Below are 19,332 nucleotides of genomic sequence, written 5' to 3'. Positions count from 1 at the left end.
ACTTTGGAGAGGTCCCTAACAGCAGACTTTCCCATGGCAATGCGCCTTTTAATTTCCTGGCTGCTGGTGCCAAGACTGTTGACTATGGAGCCAATCAAACTAAAGCTGTGTACAATCTCAATAAATTTTAAATAAGAATATACTTCTTTTTTAATCTAATGATAAAAAATCTTATTGCTAATCTCTATCAGATTATCACACTTAAAGTCTAAAAATTGGGCTGTACCAATATGGTAGCCACTAGTCACATGTTCAGCTCTGCTCACTGCTGTCATATGAGTATGTGACCTTTCTTTGGGTTTCCAAGGCTGTAAATCACCCTGGAGGAGAGTGCTCGTCTTTCTCCTACAAAGCCACTGGTGGAGCTGAATCACTAGAGAAGTGCAGCCTTTGGGTTAACAGTACAACCCCCAATGGACTGTACCACCAGAGCTCCCTGTGGTTTGTTTAATTAGCCACATGAGACAAATTAAATTGAATTAAATTTTAAAATGTAGTTCCTTAGTCTTCTAGCCAAACAGCAAATACTTAATATGTAGTACTGGACAGAAATAAAATATTTCTATCATCACAAGAAGTAAACTGAGCAGCACTAGTGCCTGATAAAGGCCCTCTAATGATGTGTATCATGTGTTAAAATTTGCACGGATAATCAAAAAGTCAGAAAGTTAAATATATCATCTGTTCCACAGAAGGAAAGAAAGACAGATCCTTCCATAAATATTTACAGCCTCCATTATGAATGAATGAATGTATGTATTTAAAAAAAGTATGATTTCCAAACTTTCCCTCAAATGACCTGTTGTTATGTGCCATCAAGTCAGTCACCTGTGACTCATAGTGACCCTATGTACAACAGCCCTAAAACCCTGCTCTATCCCGTGCCAATCTTACTGTCTCCAACACATCTGTCCCCTTTGCCCCTGAATCAATCCACCTCATCGAGGGTCTTCCTCTCCTGTGCTGTCCTTCCACCCTCCCAAGCATGATGTCCTTCTCTAAGGACTGATCCCTCCTTGCAACATGTCCAAAGTATGTCAGACAAAGCTTCAGAATCCATGGCATATTCAATACAAACAAGTTCCTCAAATGACTTACTTTTTAAAAAGAGTAAAATGTTGACAAGAACTGTCCTACACTGGGGAAAAATATGTACAGCCTCAGAAACCTAATGACTCATCAGAATGGACTCCAGGGTGTAGGTCTATTTGGTTCTATACTGTCTTGTCTCCCATCTACTCCCTAACCCTTAGAATGTGACCTATTCCACTAAAATTAATCTAAGAAAGACTTGATTAATGAGTAATTCAAACAGTCTAGTTGTTACTATCAAGTGTTATCAAGTTGGTTCCAACTCATAGTGACTATATGCAACAGAACAAAGCATTCAGTCCTCCACCCTTACAAATGTTGCTGTGTTTGAGCCCACCCTCCGCACGCATACAAATAAAGCAGACATTAAAACTGAAAGATCAAAAAGAAACCCAGACAATGGACTAAGACCATCCAATGGGGAAGCAAGAGGCTGTCAAGAGTTTTCTGATTAATGGTTAGTTACCTACCCTGAGGCATCAAGTTTCTAACACTCTTAAATTTCTCAATAACTCTTTGTAGTTAAGTTCTCATAGAGCCCAGCCTCCCGGATAATCTGCTCTGCATAGAGGTTGAAAAGGTATGGAGACAGGACACATCCCTGGCTTACACCCTTCCCAATTTTGAACCATGCAGTGCTACCCTGCTCTGTTCTGACTACTGCCTCTTGGTCCAAGTATAGGTTTCGCATTAGCACGATTAAATGTTCTGGGATTCCCATTCTTCTCAGAGTCAGCCACAGTTTGTTATGATCCAAACAGTCAAATGCCTTTGCATAATCAATGAAACAGATAGACATTCTTCAAAGTTGACCCTCCAGAGGATTCCCAGAAGCTATAAACTGAACAGGAGGAGGCTGCTCATCTTTCTCCCTCAGAGCTGCTGGTGGATTCAAACCAAGACTCTCTACAGATACTTCACCTGAGTATCCACTCAATAAATAGTGCTAGGAAAACTGTATTTCCACATGCAAAAGAATAAATCAGGATCTAATCCACACACCATGTATAAAAAGCAATTCAAAATGGATCAAGACCTAAATTATAATAACTAAAATTCATAAAATCCTTGGGAGAAAATGTAGGAATGAAATTGGGAACCCAGTTTTAGTAACAGGATAACAACATAGAACAAAAACACAAAACACAGAAGATAAAAAAATAAACCGCCCTTATAAAAATTATGTATTTTATACATCAAAGTACAGTAACTGATTAAATGATGGTCTCATATCCTTGAAGAACTAAAATGTATGGGAAATTGCCTTCTAAATTATGCTACCAAAAGCAAAAAGGGATCTTCTGTTCAAAGCAGAATACATACCAATCATCTTCAGTATGAATTATTTCATTTAACTGGCAAAACTAAGCACTAAGGCTGCTTACTAATATCTCTGCTATAATCTTTAAAACTTTATTATTGGGAAGAGGGGGAACCCAAGAAAACAATGTACATGAATCAAACACAACGTAAACAAATTATGCAAACCAACAAAAAAATTTAAAACTTTAACATTATCTTTCTCTAATAACCCATATGACATAGCTAGATTTAAATTTCCTTTTATGCAAGGAGAAAGGGAGACTCATTTTTCAAGTGTAAAAAGCATTGTTTCCTGGCTTAACTTACAAGAGGGGAAAATTTAAAATTGTAATTGTGAGCCAAATTAATTTTTAAAGAAATTTTATTCCAATTTAAAAAAAAATTTACCTCTTCATCTAAGATTCATCATGGAAAGTTTCTGCCCAACAAAGTATTTTTAAAATGTTAAAGGTTCTTCCAAAGGGATCTGGAGTGACAGGTTAATTGTGGTACTTTGCAAGCAAAGGAAAGCAAGTGGTAATTATTCATCCCTTCACTCAGTCTCTGAGACCTAAACTCAGAAATTAAAGCTAAATTATAAGCAAACTGCTTTCCATATTCACGGACTTCTTAAATAAAGTCTATACAACATCAGTCTTTTGCAATATGAAACTATTTAGATTGTTTTCTGTTACATTTTTTTTTTTCAAATTCAGTAACCTCAACAATAATTTAAAAGTATCAAACGGATGCTTTAGTTTCAAGCATTACTTTGTGAGGGATTCTGGTGGCAAAGTAAATTAAGTGTTGGGCTGCTAACCAAAAAGGTCAGCAGACTGAACTCACCAGCTGCTCCTCAGAAGACAAGGTAGTCTCCTCCAGTTGATTTATACAGCTTTGATAACCTGATGGAGAATAACTAGGAGGCAGGACCAACTTGATGGCAGTGGGCTTGGTTTGAGTTTTACTGCAGAAAAGACTAAACAGTGTGGAGTATGTTAAAGACTATCACTAGCCATCTAAACTAGGTTATTCGCACAACTAATGAAATGCCCTTTTTACTTTTCAACTCCAGCTCTGTGTTGTGCCCATAATCACGAGTCCCTCAAAAACCACCAGGGAGCCAAATCCGATGCAAGCACATGAGGGATTTTATTACGAGCTCACCAACACACTCCGATGCCATGGCAGAGCCCCAGCCCTTTGGGTCCCTGATTTTTATTGGGGCTGGGAGGGGCTAGGGTCGGGTGGGGGCTGGGAGGTATAAGGGGATTGGGGAACTTGTGGGGAAAGGTGAGGCTGACACAGAGCAAGTGGCTATTCTGAAAATGGGCGGGTTCGCTAGCAATGGCGCAAATATTTGGACAGGAAGGGTTAGAGTCACTTCTTTGTTGCTGAGATGGTCAGGGAAAACAAGAACAAAGACTTAAGATGGTCACTACAAAGAAGATTAATCAGAACTGGCTTTGACAAGCACTGTGGCATTTGGACAAGAACAAACTGGGAGGAGGGTAGAGAGAATAGTGCAACAATGAATGAGTGGAAGCCCAAAATCTCTGTAAATGTTTATGAAACTTAATAAAATATAATTATAGGAAATGTAAAAAAAAAAAAGATGGTCACTAGACTGGAGGTATACAAAGTACATATAAAAAACTTAACTCTAACATTTGTACATTTTAACACTGTTTTCTCATACTGCCCCTTGAAATCTTCTATTCATCATTTATTCCCTTTGCTTTGGCTTGTTAATCTAGTGCAATTTTCAGTCTCTTCCAACATCCATTTTAGTCTTTTCTTTCTCCATCTTTATATATTCTCCACCTTTTATATTCTTCACAAATCATATCCTTGATGTCATCCCACAAATCATCTGGTCTTCAAACATTAGTGTTCAATGCCTCAAATCTATTTTAAACTTAGGTGGCAGTATTTTGGTTCTTGTGGATTTGTTTTTAATTTCTTTAACTTCAATTAAACTTGCACATGAGTAACTGTTCCACAGTCAGCACATGGTCTAGTTTTGACTGATAATGAGCTTCTCCAACAATTCTTTCCATAATGTAATCAAACTTGTCTTCAGCCTAGGATAAAGAATCAAGAACTAGACAGGGCACCAGAATGGAGGAGAAAACAAAGAGCTTAAAGCAGGAGGTAAACAGCTGGAAGAACTGAAGTTGTCAGGGATTTCATCTTGCTGTGATCCACAAACAACATCTTTAATACCAGAAATCAAAAGACGTGTTACATTGGGAAAATCTGTTGTCAAGGAACTCTCCAAGGTGCTCAAGATCAACAGTATCAGTTTAAAGATCAAGGTATACTTGATTCAAGCCATGGTCTTTTCAATCATTTCCTCCACATCTGAAAGTCGGCCAATGAATAAGGATGACAGAAAAAGAATCAACATCTTTGAGCTGTGGTGTTAACAGTACCAAATATCCCATGGACTAAAAAAAGAACACATATATCTTGCAGAAAGTGAAGCAGGATGTTCTTTAAAGACAAGAATGGTGAAGCATGTTGTTAGGAGGAACCAGTCCTCGGAAAGATAGAGGGTCAACAAAGGAAAGGAAGACCCTCAATGAGATGGATCAACACAATGATGGTAATAATGGACTCACATACCGGATGATGAAGGCAAGGTTCCATTCCATTGTTCACAAGGTTGTTATGAGTCGTAGTCAACAGCAAGCACCTAACAAAACCGCTACCATGACAGTGCCACAGATGAGAGCCACAGATAGGCAAGGGAGTAGAGAGGAAGCTCCCACTCACTTGCTTTAAGTGTGGCTCTGAAGGACACTTGGCCAAAGTGGCCCACATCAGGTCCTTGTGACAGACAGGACTGACAGGCCCCAGCTCCCAGCTGGAAACAAAAGAAAACTCCGCCTTGATGGCACTCAACAACAATCCCTATTTGAGTCCTATGATAGTTACAAAGGATACTCTTGGGACAGTTGACAACATTTGAGTGTGGAATATTACACAGTAATATTGTAGCAATGATAGATTTCCTCATCTGGATAGTTTAAAAAGAATGCCCTTATTCTTGGAAAAGACAAGTTGAAGCAAAGAGGGAATGATGCTGCAATTTAATAAAATGGTTCAAATATTGAAAGAAAAAGCAAGCATGATGAACTGTTAGCACTTGGTGTCTTGTACTGAGCAGCTCTTTCCCTTTAATTATTTTGCAATTATTTAAAAATAAAAATGTATAAACATTGTGAAAAAAAAAAAAAAAAACGCTACCATGGGTGTTGCTTTTTGATTCAAGTAAAAATAAAATCCTTGACAATCTCAATCTTTCCTCCATTTATCATGAAGTTGCCTCTTGGTGCAGGAGTGAAGATTTTGTTTTCTTGATGTTAAAATGTAATCCCTATCTAAGGCAGTCTTTGAACTTCTTCAGTAAGTGTTTGAAATCTTCACTTTCCTCACGAATGGTTGTGTCATCTGCATGACATAGGTGGCTGTTGAGTCTTCCTCAAATTCTGATGCCACATTCTTCTTTTTAGTGTAGCTTCTTAGATTTTGTTCAAATACAAACTGACTAAGTTTGGTGTCAGTACAACCCTGATGTACAAATTTCTGGATTTTATATCACATGGCACCCACTCGCTCTGTTCAGAAATTGCCACTTGAGTCTATGCACCAGTTTCACATTGTTGTTGTTGTTGTTACGGCCATCAAATTGCCTATGATGCAGCGATTCTAAGTACAACAGCCCTAAACCCTGCTCTACACTGTGCCTATCTTACTGTCTCTGATACATCTACACCCATTATCCCAGTCATTGAATTAATCCATCTCTTCAAGGGTCTTCCTCTCTTGCGCTGTCCCTCCACTCTCCCAAGTATGATGTCCCTCTCCAATGACTGGTCGCTCCTTGCAACATGTCCAAAGTATGTCAGACAAAGCTTCAGAATCCTAGCCTCCAAGGAGCAACCTGGCTTCACCCTCTCCAGGACGAACTTGTTTGTTCTCCTAGCCGTCCATAGTATATTCAATACTCTTCTCCAACACTACAGCTCAAAGGCATCAATTCTCCTTCTAACAGCCTTAGTTTCCAAGTAATTGCAAAGACTATGGCCTGTATCAGTCGCACTTTAGTCTCCAGACTGACACTGTTGCTCTCCAATACTTTGGGAGAGGTCTCGGACATCAGACTTTCACTATGCAATTTGTCTTTTAACTTCCTGGCTGCTGGTACCAAGAGTGTTGATTGTAAAGCCAAACAAACTGAAGCTGTTAACAATCTCAATCTCTTCACCATCTATCATGATGCTGCCAAGTGTCCAGTGGTGAGAATCTTGTTTTCTTGACACTGAGCTTCAATCCATATTGAAGACTGCAGTCCTTGACCTTCTGCAGCAAGCACTTCAGGTCCTCCTCAGTTTCCGCAAGCAGGGTTGTGTCATCTGCATAACAGGGTGTTGATGAGTCTACCTACAATCCTGATGCCACCTTTCTCTTGATAGAGCCTAACCTCCTGGTTTCACATTAGCATAATGATATGTTCTGGAATGCCCATTTTCCTCAATGTTAACTATAATTTATTATGAACCACACAGTCTCATGTCTTTGCATAGTTAATAAGACACAGATAAACATCTTTCTGGTATTATTTTCTGCCCAAGACACACCTGACATGAGCAATAATATCCCTCATCTCACATTCTCTTCTGAATCCTACTTGAATTTCTGCCTGTTCCCTGGCAACATACAGCTGTTTTTAATTATGCATACTGAAATAAGTAAATAACAGAAAGGTAAATATTATATGTCCTCACTTACACAAGAGAGCTCTAGTAACTTAGTCCATATGAAGGCATACTGCTGTGCCAAAGGCCAACCCTCTCTGGCAGTTCAAATCCAAAAGCTCCAAGAATGAAAGAGACGCAATCTTCTCCTGTGTGATTTACAGCCTTGAAAACCAGTGGAGGGTCAGTTATAAATCAATTCCAAACTGATGGCAGAAATTTGAATGAGTTCATGTAAAAAGACAAGAAAAGCAAATGGTTAGAGAAGTTGTTGTTGTTGTGTGCCATTAAGTCGCTTGCAACTCATAGCGAGCGACACTGTACAGAGCCCTAAAAGCCGTTCTATCCTGTGCCAAACTCGCCATCTCAAACACACTCATTCCCACCACTCCAATCACAGAATTGATGCATCTCATCGAGGGTCTTCCTCTCCTGCGCATCCCTCCACTCTGCCAAACATGGTGTCCCTCTCCAAGGACCAGTCCCTTCCTGCAACAAGCCCAAAGTATGTCAGACGAAGCTTCAGAATCCTTAACTCCAAGGAGCATTCTGACTTCACCCTCTCCAGGACAAACCTGTTTGTTCTCCTAGCAGTCCATGGTATATTCAACACTCTTCTCCAGCACCACAGCTCAAAGGCATCAATTCTCTATCATCCCTATTCACTGTCCAACTCTCCGATGCATAGCACATAATTGCGAAGACTATAGGCTGGTTAGAGAAGAGAGTTTATTAATCATTACCAGAGGTCAAGGGAAGGGGAAGGTGGGGGAAGAATAAACAGTAACAGAAATATCACTACTGAATTATGTCCCCACAAAAATGCTTTGTAAATCCTATCTTCAGATGCCTGTGGTTTTAATCTTATTTGAGAATGGGCTGTCTTTGTTATATTAATGATATAGGATTAGTGTAAGGATGCCACTCTGAGAAAGTTGGGTGGTCTCTTCCCATAAAGATTTTGTTGTTATGTCCCATCTAGTGGGAACCAACTCATAGCCGATTTTCAATTTTCAAAGTGTAAACCTCACTGTGTAATTCAAACCACCTGCCATTAGGCTGGCAGTGTTAACACCTCACCCACTTAGGTCACCAGAGCTAACTCATAAAGATATTACTGGGCGTCGTTGAATGGAATTGGAACCCACTAATAGCTAACCCTCCAGCATGTTTTCAGTGGCTATAAAACACAAGGAAGGAGACTGCTCATTCTTCTCTCACATAGCAGCTGGTGGATTCGAACCACAAGCCTTTGGGATTGCAGCACAGCTTCTTACTACTAGGCCACCAAAGTTCCTTCATAAAGACTTAGGTCTTAGAAATCCCATGGAGGATCACTAGGAGTAGAAACTGCCTTGATGGCAGTGGGGTTTCAATACTGCTGTGAGAGGCAGCTCTGGTGGCCTAGGGAGATTCACTGCTAACTCAAAGGCTGTACCTCAAAAGCAACCCCATTCTGACAGTTTGAATCCATCAGTGGGGCTCCTCAAGCTCTGAGACAAATAGGCTATCTCCTCCTGTACGATTAATAGCCTTAGAAAAAAAACTTCTAGAAGGGTGAGTTCCAACTCAAGACAGCAAAGAATTTTGGTTTTTAAGACCTTGCAGCAATCTCTTCTGAGAAATAATAGAGGTTAAAGCAGCAGGCTAAGGAGCAGAGATCAGGACAACTAGTGCCAAGACACCTGAAATCTTACAAATTTCAGGAAATGAAAGAGATGACAGACAGCGAAAGGATGCCCCTGAAGCCAGCACCCTGATTCAAACTTCTGGCTTCGTAATCTGCAAAAATAAACTTTTATTTCCTAACACTGCTTTGTTTAATATCAGGAAAAGTGTGTGTCAGGGTTGCATCTTTTCTCCATATCTATTCAATCTGTACACTAAGCAAATCATTCAAGAAGCTGGTGTCAAAGAGGAAGCAGGTGGGATCAGGATAAGAGGGAGACTCATCAACAACTTGAATTATGCAGATGACACCATCTTGCTTGCTGAAAGTGAGGACTTGAAATGCTTGCTGCAAACAAAGACTACAGCCGTCAATACATATTGCATCTAAACATCAAGAAGACAAAAGTCCTCACCACTGGACCAATAAGCTGCACTATGACAGATGGAGAAAAGCCTGAAATTGTCAATAATTTCATCTTCGTTGGATCCATAATCAACCCTTGGTAGGAGAAGTACCTGCTGAAGGTGCGAATGTACAACCAAAATCCTGCTGAGATTTGGTTTCTTGGTTTGGTGATATGGAGGCACAATTTCATGAGGCATACAACTTAACTGGCCATTAAAATAGGACATAATACCTTCTATTCAACTTACTAATTCAATGCATAACAAGAAATTCAAAGGAAATAATTCAGTCTTAAAAGAGTACAATGAAAGCATTGTTAAAATTATATGTTTTCAGTAGTGGAAGGCAATTTGAATGAACTGAAAAAGTTCTGAGATAGCACAGATTTTTTTTAACACTATTAGTGGGACATATATGTCCCAAGGAATCTTGTTCTGTCTCGGTCCATTTCTTCAGATTCAGACATTTACACAGGCCCCTACCAGATGGCAATGTGCACTGAAAGCAGGAGAACAGTTTCACACTAAGCCCCAGAGGCAGAACAGTAAAACTGGTGCATTATATCAGAGGTGAAAATGTCCATACAATTCAAAAAACAGAAAATGTTGAACTGGTGTATTTTTTTTCTGTATATTTTCTCATTGACAACAAATGACATTTTGAGGGGACAGAAAATGTTTGTAGAGACCACTGATATGAAATATTCCCTGTTACTTTATTTTACATATACTCTCCACAAAGTTAAGCTGTACAGAAAAGTCCAATATTTAAAAAAATCCAAAGCTATTTTAAACTCTCAACATACTAAAAGATAGTAAATCACTAGCAAGACTAAATGAAATCAGATACTAGTACACTGTTAATAAGAGTTAATGTATGACAACCTACATGGCATCTTGAATATAACTAAATTTAAGACACATTCCTTTTGACCTAAACTAATTCACTTTTGGTAATTACCCTAAAAAATAGCACAAACATTAAAAAATGCATAAATGAGCTCATCACTACATTGTTTTAAGAGAAAACAGACACTGTTTATCAACAGGAATTGCTTTAAACTATGTGTCTGTGGTCAAGGACTTCTTTAAGGTGCTAAAAGCCAGGATGTCAGTTTTAAGAGTATGGTGCACCTAATCCAAGCCATGATATTTCCAATTGCATCTGCAGATTTCAACTGAAGAATCAAAATCTTGGAATTGTGTTGGAGAAGAGTAATGACATTACCATGGACTTCCAAAAGAACAAATAAATCTGTCTTGGAGGAAATGCAGCTAAAATGCTCTTTTAGAGGCAAGGATGGTGAAACCATCTCACATAATTTGGGTATGTTGTTAGGAAAAGCCAGTTCTTGGAAAAAGACATCATTTTGCGTAAGGCAGAGGGTCAGCAAAGAGAAGACCCTAAATGAGACAGGCTGACACGCTGACTTCAACGACTGGTTTGAGCATGGTGGAGATTGTGAGGACGGTGCAGGATAGGGCAAGGTTCCCATCTGTTACTCTCGGGAAAATCCTAGCTGACAGAGTGACACATAACAACATAATATATCCATATTACAAAATACTAAAAATCCAGGAGTCCTGGTGTATAGTCCTTAGAGTTGTGCTGCTAATCCAAAGGCAGTGCCTCTCATTTAAATTCACCAACAGCTCCAAAGAAGAAAGATGGGCTGGCAGTCTCCTCGCATGTGATATACAGCCTGCCAAACACCTGCTGGAGGGTCAGTAGCATCAGTTCTGACTTGACAGAATGAGATGAGTTGAGCTGAATTTGACATGGAAAGTTATTTAGATAATGTGTAAGAAAAAGACTAAAGAGCTACAAACCAAAATATTAGCTAGTGTTACAAGTAATTTTTGTTTGTCTTTATCCTCCAGGGATGTCACAATTGGTTTGTACTGCTTTTTATACTAAACATACACAAATTACATAATTGGTTTACCATATAGGAAAATGGTAGGATAAGCATGAAAAAAGGAAGTAAGAACTATTCTACTTCAAGTTTGGCTTTATGCCAATTATTGCCAATTATGTCAAAATGTATCAATATAATTTCCTTGAGTTTTGGCAAGTTACCAATCTATGAATAATTCAGAGAACTAAATGAATTTTTATTTTTCTCTGTAACTAAATTTAAAAAACATTAGCCACTAAAGAAATTAAATTTAGACCTCAGAGAAATGAAATCAGAAATGCTTGCTCCTATCTCATACAAGAGTCATTCTGAACACTGTTTGAAAACATAAATAGGCACATAAAAGGTCTAGTCTGATCATATCCCATATGACACTCTAGTAGTCAGTACCAAGACAATAACTCTATAGTTATCAAGTAGTTTATCTTAAGGGAAAAATGAGTTTAAACATATTAGCGTAAAATTAAGTTCAGATTTTATCACTGAATCACAACCGAGCTATGAGGTAGTTCATCTTTACTAGCATAGTTTTTCTGTTATTTTTGTATACCATCAAGTCAAAAATGACCCACAGCTGATCCTCCAGTGGGTTTTCAGAGGCAGTTAATCGCACGAGAGGAGACTGCCCATCCTTCTTCCGCAGAACAGCTGGGGGATTCAAACTTCATGCCTTTGGGACTACAGTGCAGCTTCTTGCCACTAGGCCACCAGAGCTCCCCATATTAGTAGTTCTAATGCAAGCCCAATCTCGCAATTTCCTTGTGGTTTTTCATTTGTTTTCAGACTCCATATATGGACTACTAAAGATGGACTCAACTGGACAGGAGAGACTTTCAATTACAGAGCCTTGGTGGTACAGTATTTAAGCACTCCATTGCTAACAGAAAGGCCAGTTGTTGATACCCACTACTCACTCAACAAGAACACGTCACAAAGTAGAACGTTGTCATAAAGGTTACAGTCTTGGAAACCCCATGGGATAGTTCCTCTATGTCCTAAAGAGAAGACTGGAATTAACTTGGTAACAATGGGTTGGTTTTTTGTTTTATCTTACAGAGAGGAGTCCCAGTATGATGTAACTAGTTAATTCAATCAACTGCTAACAGAAAGGTTGGCACCCACACAAAGGTGCCTTGTAAGACAGACTTGGACATCAACTTCTGGGGGGAAAAAGTACCCCAAAACCCTATGAAGCAAAATGCTATTCAGACATGTTAAGGGTTGTCATAAGCTAGACTAAGAGGCAACTGGAAGGTATCTGATTTTCTTTATAGACAGCTCAGCTGCGACAACCAGGCACCAGGCCCCTAACAGCTGCTTTCAAAGTTTTACTATAACCCTTAAGGAGAAATAACACCCAGTATACACAAGCAAAGGAGCTCTGAGGGGTACAATGATACTCAGTTGCTAACTGAAATGTAGGTGGGTCAAATCCACCAAGAGCTCTTTACAGAAAAGACCTGGCAATCTGTTCCTGTAAAGATTACAGCCTAAGAAATGCTAAGGGGCAGTTCTATTCTGTCCCATAAGATCACCACGAATCAGCGATGGACTCAACAGCACATCTCACATAGACATATTTAAAAAATGAAGCAAAGGTTCCTCAAATTAAATACTTAAAATGAACTGATCAATTTCCTTTCTGTTTTCATGCAGGGAGATTTTATTGTCCTATTATATTTACACCAGCCATTTAGAAACTAAAGACCTAAAATTTAACACAATGACATGTTAAGCCCTACCACCTTACCCCAACATTACAAGGTAACAAAATGAGTACAGAGACTAGCAAGTCTATTCCAAGTGTAAACCTTGGCACTAATGTGAGACATCTCACTTAGTTCCCTTTGAAGTTCCTGCAACATTGACTATTCCTCCTGGCAGATGGGATACAAGTACTAAATGGTCTTTGCAGGCATAGTACAGAAGTTGAAACCTTAGACCATCTCCTTATATTTTTAGATTGCCTTTCTTTTTGTTTTTAATTAAATTTTATTAATCTTAATGAACATTTACAGAGATTTTGGGTTTCCATTCATTCATTGTTGCATAGATTGCCTTTCATATGTACCATTCCATTTGATCCAACCCAACAGCCAACGAGAGAAGCAGGGAAGCAGCTCTTCCTAATTTTACTAATGAGAGAAATGAGGGTCAGATGGGTCGTAGCTTGCCAGAATCGTAACTAATGAAGAAAATAATATAAACTAAAATCCAGGACAAACTGGCCTTTCCATGTTGTGCATGTTACAATAATTTTCATCTTTAACTTCAATTACAAATATGCATTTAAAAGGCATATAAAGTTTGAAGAGAGAGAAATGACTGTGATGGGAAAAGCAAGAACAGATCTACAGAAAGTCAGCTGACCAGGGAGTTCTGGTGACCTACTGGCAAGAAGCTGCACTGCAATCCCAGAGGTACGCGATTCGAACCCACCAGATACTCTGCTGGAGAAGGAAGGGAAATCTCCTCCTGTACCAGTCAGATCCGATTTGACAGCACACACACACACAAAATAATGAAATAAAAAAAAATTTAAAAGTCAGCTGACCAATGTAAATAAAAGCACTAAAAAAAGGATTAATTTTACAAAGAGCTACAACAGAGATATACGTCTACCGACTGTATACTCATTGTAGCTCTATGCATAATAGGAAATAAAATGGGAATAAACTAAATGTTCATCACAGATGAATGAAATGTCTAAAGAAACTACAGTACATTTACACAAAAGGATGCTAAACAATTAGTAAAATACTGCACAACATGGATGAATCTAGAACCAATTAAGCTGAGTGACTCAAGTCAGTCACAGAAGGTATTGTGGTAGAAGATCACTATTATAAAACACTAAGGAAAGATTTACACCAAATCATTCTTGGATGGTTATCAGAAATGAGAAGGAAGAGAAAGGGAGTTAAAACTAATAAACAAGTAAGTTGAGTGAAGAGAAAGGCAATATACAATAAGAGGTGATCAGATATTGTAATTAATTAATTTACCAACTGTAATTAGTGTTATAAACAAAAATGTCTATGAATGACTCACTGAAAAGCCAATATGGTAAACTTTCAAACGCAAAAAAAATTTTACAAAAGAAACAGGGATCATTTCAATAACTGCTGTAACATATACAACTATGCAACAATAATAACAACAAAAAAAATGTGTCCAGTTGCATAGGTAGATACATATGTATGTAAGTATGTATATGCTGTTGTTGTGCATCAAGTCAAAACTGACTCACTGCTGACCCTGCAACAGGTTTTCAGAGGCAGTTTAATTGCATGGGAAGAAATTGCTCATCTTTTTCCCACAGGGCAGCTGGTGGATTTGAACCACATGCCTTTGGGATTACAGCATTGCTCCTTACTACTACACCATCAGAGCTCCCTATTTGAATATATAGGAAAACACATGAAAGTAAATACATTTACAAGTGTGTGTGAAGGCAGTATATATATTTAATTTATATATTTATATTTGTGTGCTGCATGTATATCCAAATATATAACAAAACATATCCAAACCTATTGCCACAAATCTATTTTTACTCACAGGGATCTTACAGAACAGAACTGTCCCCTTAGTATTTTCACCACTATACATCTTTTACAGAAGTAGACTGCCACATGTTTCTCTAAAGTGAGCACCTGGGGAGTTCAAATCACTAACCTTTGAATTAGTAGTTGAGCTCTTTAACCACTGTGCCACTAAGACGCCTTTACAAAGTACACAGGAGGCATAATTATGGAGGCTTCCTAGACATATCTGAACATTTCACGGGATTGGTTAGCCGGTTAAAAGGTTTAGGGCCACAGTCTCAAGCAACAACTTGGTAAACTGGCATAACAAGAGTTCCAAAGACAATGTTCTACCTCCTAGTTTGGTAAGTACCATCTGCATTCTCAAAAGCTCTCAGGTGGCTATCTATCTCAAATGGCTCAAATAAGAAACTATAGAACCAATAAGCCTCACAAATCACAGCCTTCTCTACCCTAAGACCAGAAGAACCAGATTAGATAGTACCCAGCTACCACTACAAACATCCTAACCAGCAACATTATAGAAGGTCCTGGATAGAATGGGAGAAAAATATACAACAAAGTTTCAAAACTTAGAGAAGGGGAAAAAAGGCATGCCTTACTGACCAAGGCGACAAGAAGAATCCCAATCCTCTTTGAACTTGGAAATGAAGATTTTCTGGAGGTTACCCTTCAGACAAATAATAAACTGGCCTAAAATATAAACAGTATCATCTATGCATAATGTGCTCCCTTAAGCAATCAATTACATTAGACTAAGTAGTCTACACTTAACTCAAAAGCAGAGATGAGAAGGAAAGGGAAGCTAGATGGATACAAACTGAATGGAAATAATGAGAATGCTGACACATTAGGAAAACAGTAACCAGCAGCAAGGAACAAGTTGTATTTAACACTACTACATGATAACCTAATTTGCTGTGTGAAATTTTACCTAAAACACAATTTTAAAAAAAAAGTAATGATGAAAGGCATCAGTACTGTTGCCACTGAGTTGAGTAGGACCCATAATAACCCTATGAACAACAGATCTGAACCCTATCCTATCTGATGCCATCATCACATCTCCTGATACATTAGAACCCACTGTTGCAGTCATCGTGTCAATCCACTTGGTTGAAGGTCTATCTCTACTTCACCAACCCAGCTCCTCCTAGCAACATGCCCAAAGTATGTGAGGCAGTCTTATCATCTTTGCCTCCAAAAAGCAAACTGGCTGCACGCTTTCGAAGACCTATTTATTTGTTCTTTTTGGCAATCCATATGACGTTCAACACTATTCTCCAACATCACAGCTCAAAGGCATCAATTCTTCTTCTGTCAGCCTCATTCGCAGCCCAGCATAGCCAGTGATCAGAAAGACCACGGCCTGATACAGATGCACCTGAATCAGTAAGTATTAGTATCACAAAAATTAAAATAGCAATGAATCTTATCAATTTTGGTAGCACCTTAAATTACTGAGAAATCACATTCAATCATGGGTGATTGAATAGTTTTGTCTTAAAGGTTCACGGATTATAAAATTACATATAAATTCACCAAATAAAATTACAGAGCTGTATGGTCTAAAAGAACTGACTAGATAATTTAAACAACAACAACAACAACTCTGGGGGGGGGGGGATGGGGATAATTGATTAGGGAGCTCTGGTAGCTTAGTGATAAGGAGTCCAAAGGGACATGGTGCGAGTTCTGATGGATCTGAACTCCTTTAGCTGATGCTGTTCCACAGAAAAAAGATGGACAATCTCGTCCCATGCCTCTGAAAACTTAAGAGTCAGCTATGGATCAACTCTGACTCAATGGTACACAACAACCTAAGTTAAGAATCGACTAGCCACATCCACTGCACAACCAACCCTCAACTCAATCTTAGTGTTGTGGCTTCACACCCAATTTTGAAGTTCCCTCAATTCTATTTCAACATAAAGTGACTTACAACAGCATAAACAGGTTGCTTCTGCATCGTACTTGCAACATGATCTTACTTCCAGAACACTTGTGGACAATGTCTGAAATTCGTAAGTAAATGCAGAACTAAAGGCAGAGAGAATATTGCATGTTTCCATGGGGGGGAGGGGAATGTTCTATCTATGTGATAAGTACCAAATAACCCAACTACAAATTACTAAGTATCTTCCAAATCAGTTTGGAGAAACTTGAGGTCAAAGAGCACAAACCCCTGAGCAAAAGCCCCTAATGGTACAGATCAGGAAACAAAGGGCCAGAGAGGTTGACATTCAAACAGCAGCAAAAATAAAATGTCACAGAGGGAATCAGAATCTAAGGCTACTTAACACTGCAGAGTTTCTCTTGTATGCTGATTCTACATTTAATGTTATCTTTAAAAAATGTTGCTACCATTTGACACATTTAACACACAAAAACTACAGGAGAAAAAAAAAGCCTACAGGAGAAAGGTTAGAGTGTAATAAAAAACTCTCTACAGAATCTCAATGTTCCAAATCACAGGGACTGAAAATTGATCATCTCAGTCAATGTAAAATACAAAGTAGCTTTTAATAACTAATGCTACCATCAACTATTCTTTTCCCCCATCTCAATATTATACATTTAGTTAACAAATACCTGAGGGCCTACTATATACTTTGGAAGGTACTGGGAATGCTAAATAGACTTGGCTTCTGTCTCCTGTGGTGGACAGCTGGGTACAGTTCTCTAAAAATATTACTCCATGATTTTACAGGCTATTTACCGAACTCCTTCATATGCTGCACAACTATAACATTTTCTTCCAAATGTACAACAACCCTCACCACACCCCTCTGAAACAAGAATACACCCTTGGTAACTCAGCATTCCATTTTACCACAGAAAGTGTTAACCAGAACTACAACAGATTTAAAAACTGACTTTGCCACTCCTCAAGGCCCAGGGCAAATTTCAAGAGCTTTTCACAATCCACATTAAATCTTCCTGGTTCACAATCCTGGATTCAAGTGATTGTGAATTCACCCACCCTACCTTGCACTTTACTAGAAATTTGAGGCAGACAGTGGTAAGCAACATGGATGTGAGGATTTGGTTGATGGAACCCTTCGATAATCAAAAGTAGAATTCTTAGTGCTATTCTCTCAAATGTGACTTTCTCGTAGATTCTGTGCTGTATCTCTGCACTTGATCTTAGCCAAAAGGTCAAGAAGCGAGTTTCTCTGAATATACTTCCAAGTTAAGCAAAACCAAATTTTATCAAGTATGGTCCTAACAACTTATTACACAAGCAACTTTTGGCAACAAATCTATTCTCCTACCTACATCCATTAAATCTTAAAAGAAGTTCAATTTCCAGTTTTAAGTTTCTCAGGCTTTACCTTCTTCCCACTTCTCAAATTCTGAAGGATCTACAAACAATCAAAAGCACTCTCAGATGTCGTAAATTAATGGGAATCTTTTGGAATACCAAAGGTGACAACACAGTTCACAAACCTGGCTGACCAGAATCTTTCAGGAGCTTTGTTAGGATGGATTCCCAGGCCCCACCCTGAGATTTGAGTTCTCCAGAGGCAGCATGGGGCACAGGCAGGAGTATTTTCAACTCCCCACACTATTTCTGATGACTGGCCTTCAAGAACCTACCTTGGACCTACAGAACCTATGAGCAGAAAAGCTTGGGTTCTCCTATGCCTTGTCATTAACTAAGTACACGTGGGGCTACACCACCATGCTGGTCACTTGACCTGCTCCAGGTCATCTGAAAATGAGGGTAGTAATTAGAGCTGAAGGAGGCTTTCATAGGCAGCCAATAGAAAATTCTAGAACCCTCCAAACATAGTCAGGGGCCCTAGAAGGAGAAACTTTTCTACATGCCTCCAACAGAGCTTACTTGGTCTTAGTGTAAAAACAAAGCAGATTATATATCACACTTTACATATATAAAAAATATACTTTTAATATACTTTTTGTAAAAAAAAATATATATCTATATCACCTGGTGACATTTAACCCAGGCCTCCAATAGCAACACTACTCACATTATCAGAAACTTTGTGAAACCTCAACTAGAAGAATATGAGTACTTTTTTGGTTTGGGCTGCAGGAGGAGGTGGGAGGTGGAAATAGATACTTGTTCAATAACAAAGTGATTGTCTGAACATTAGAACGTTAAGACCCTAGGCCTCAGCCTGGAAAAGACACCTGACCATCTCTATCCAGCAGAGACAGAACTAAACAAGTGGGCTTGCAAGACCCCCGAGAACAGACGACGCAAGGGGCCTTCATTTTAAAGCAAGTTTTCCAGCCTAACAATCAACGATATATGAGATATAATACAGGAGATTATATTTCTATGTATACACGGAGCAGCACAATTTCTGCCCGAGAAATAAACACTGTAACCTTCTTTTGAACTCCGATGCTCAGTGGTCCCGAAAGGGGCTTCGCACCCAGGTAATGGCAGGTCGGGGGGATGTCCTGCGGCCCCGGCCACTCCTCCTTCCCACAAGGCCCGCGCCCCGCACCGCGCGTCCAGGGGCCCCTGTGGCCGCGATCCCTCGCCCCGGTGAACCCCTGCGAGCCGGCCGGGGAAGCGGCGCACACCCACCTCCCGCGGGCCTCCAGCCATCGCCATCAGCGGAGAGGGGGCCCCACACCCCGACCCGCCAGCGCCGA

The 19,332-nt window shown here is 39.2% G+C and overlaps 1 protein-coding gene across 2 annotated transcripts in view; it reads right to left on the bottom strand.

Annotated features, from left to right (window-relative positions):
• The window catches only part of MTMR3 (myotubularin related protein 3), a 161,023-nt gene that overhangs the window by 141,267 nt on the left and 424 nt on the right, over positions 1-19,332 (bottom strand). The window lies entirely within an intron of this gene.

The sequence above is a fragment of the Elephantulus edwardii genome, unplaced genomic scaffold (genome assembly GCF_000299155.1).
Source record: "Elephantulus edwardii isolate Elephantulus edwardi_28Jun2011 unplaced genomic scaffold, EleEdw1.0 scaffold00151, whole genome shotgun sequence".
NCBI lineage: Eukaryota > Metazoa > Chordata > Mammalia > Macroscelidea > Macroscelididae > Elephantulus > Elephantulus edwardii.
Note: the sequence above shows the minus strand (reverse complement) of the source record. Positions and strands in the feature narration are given on the sequence as shown.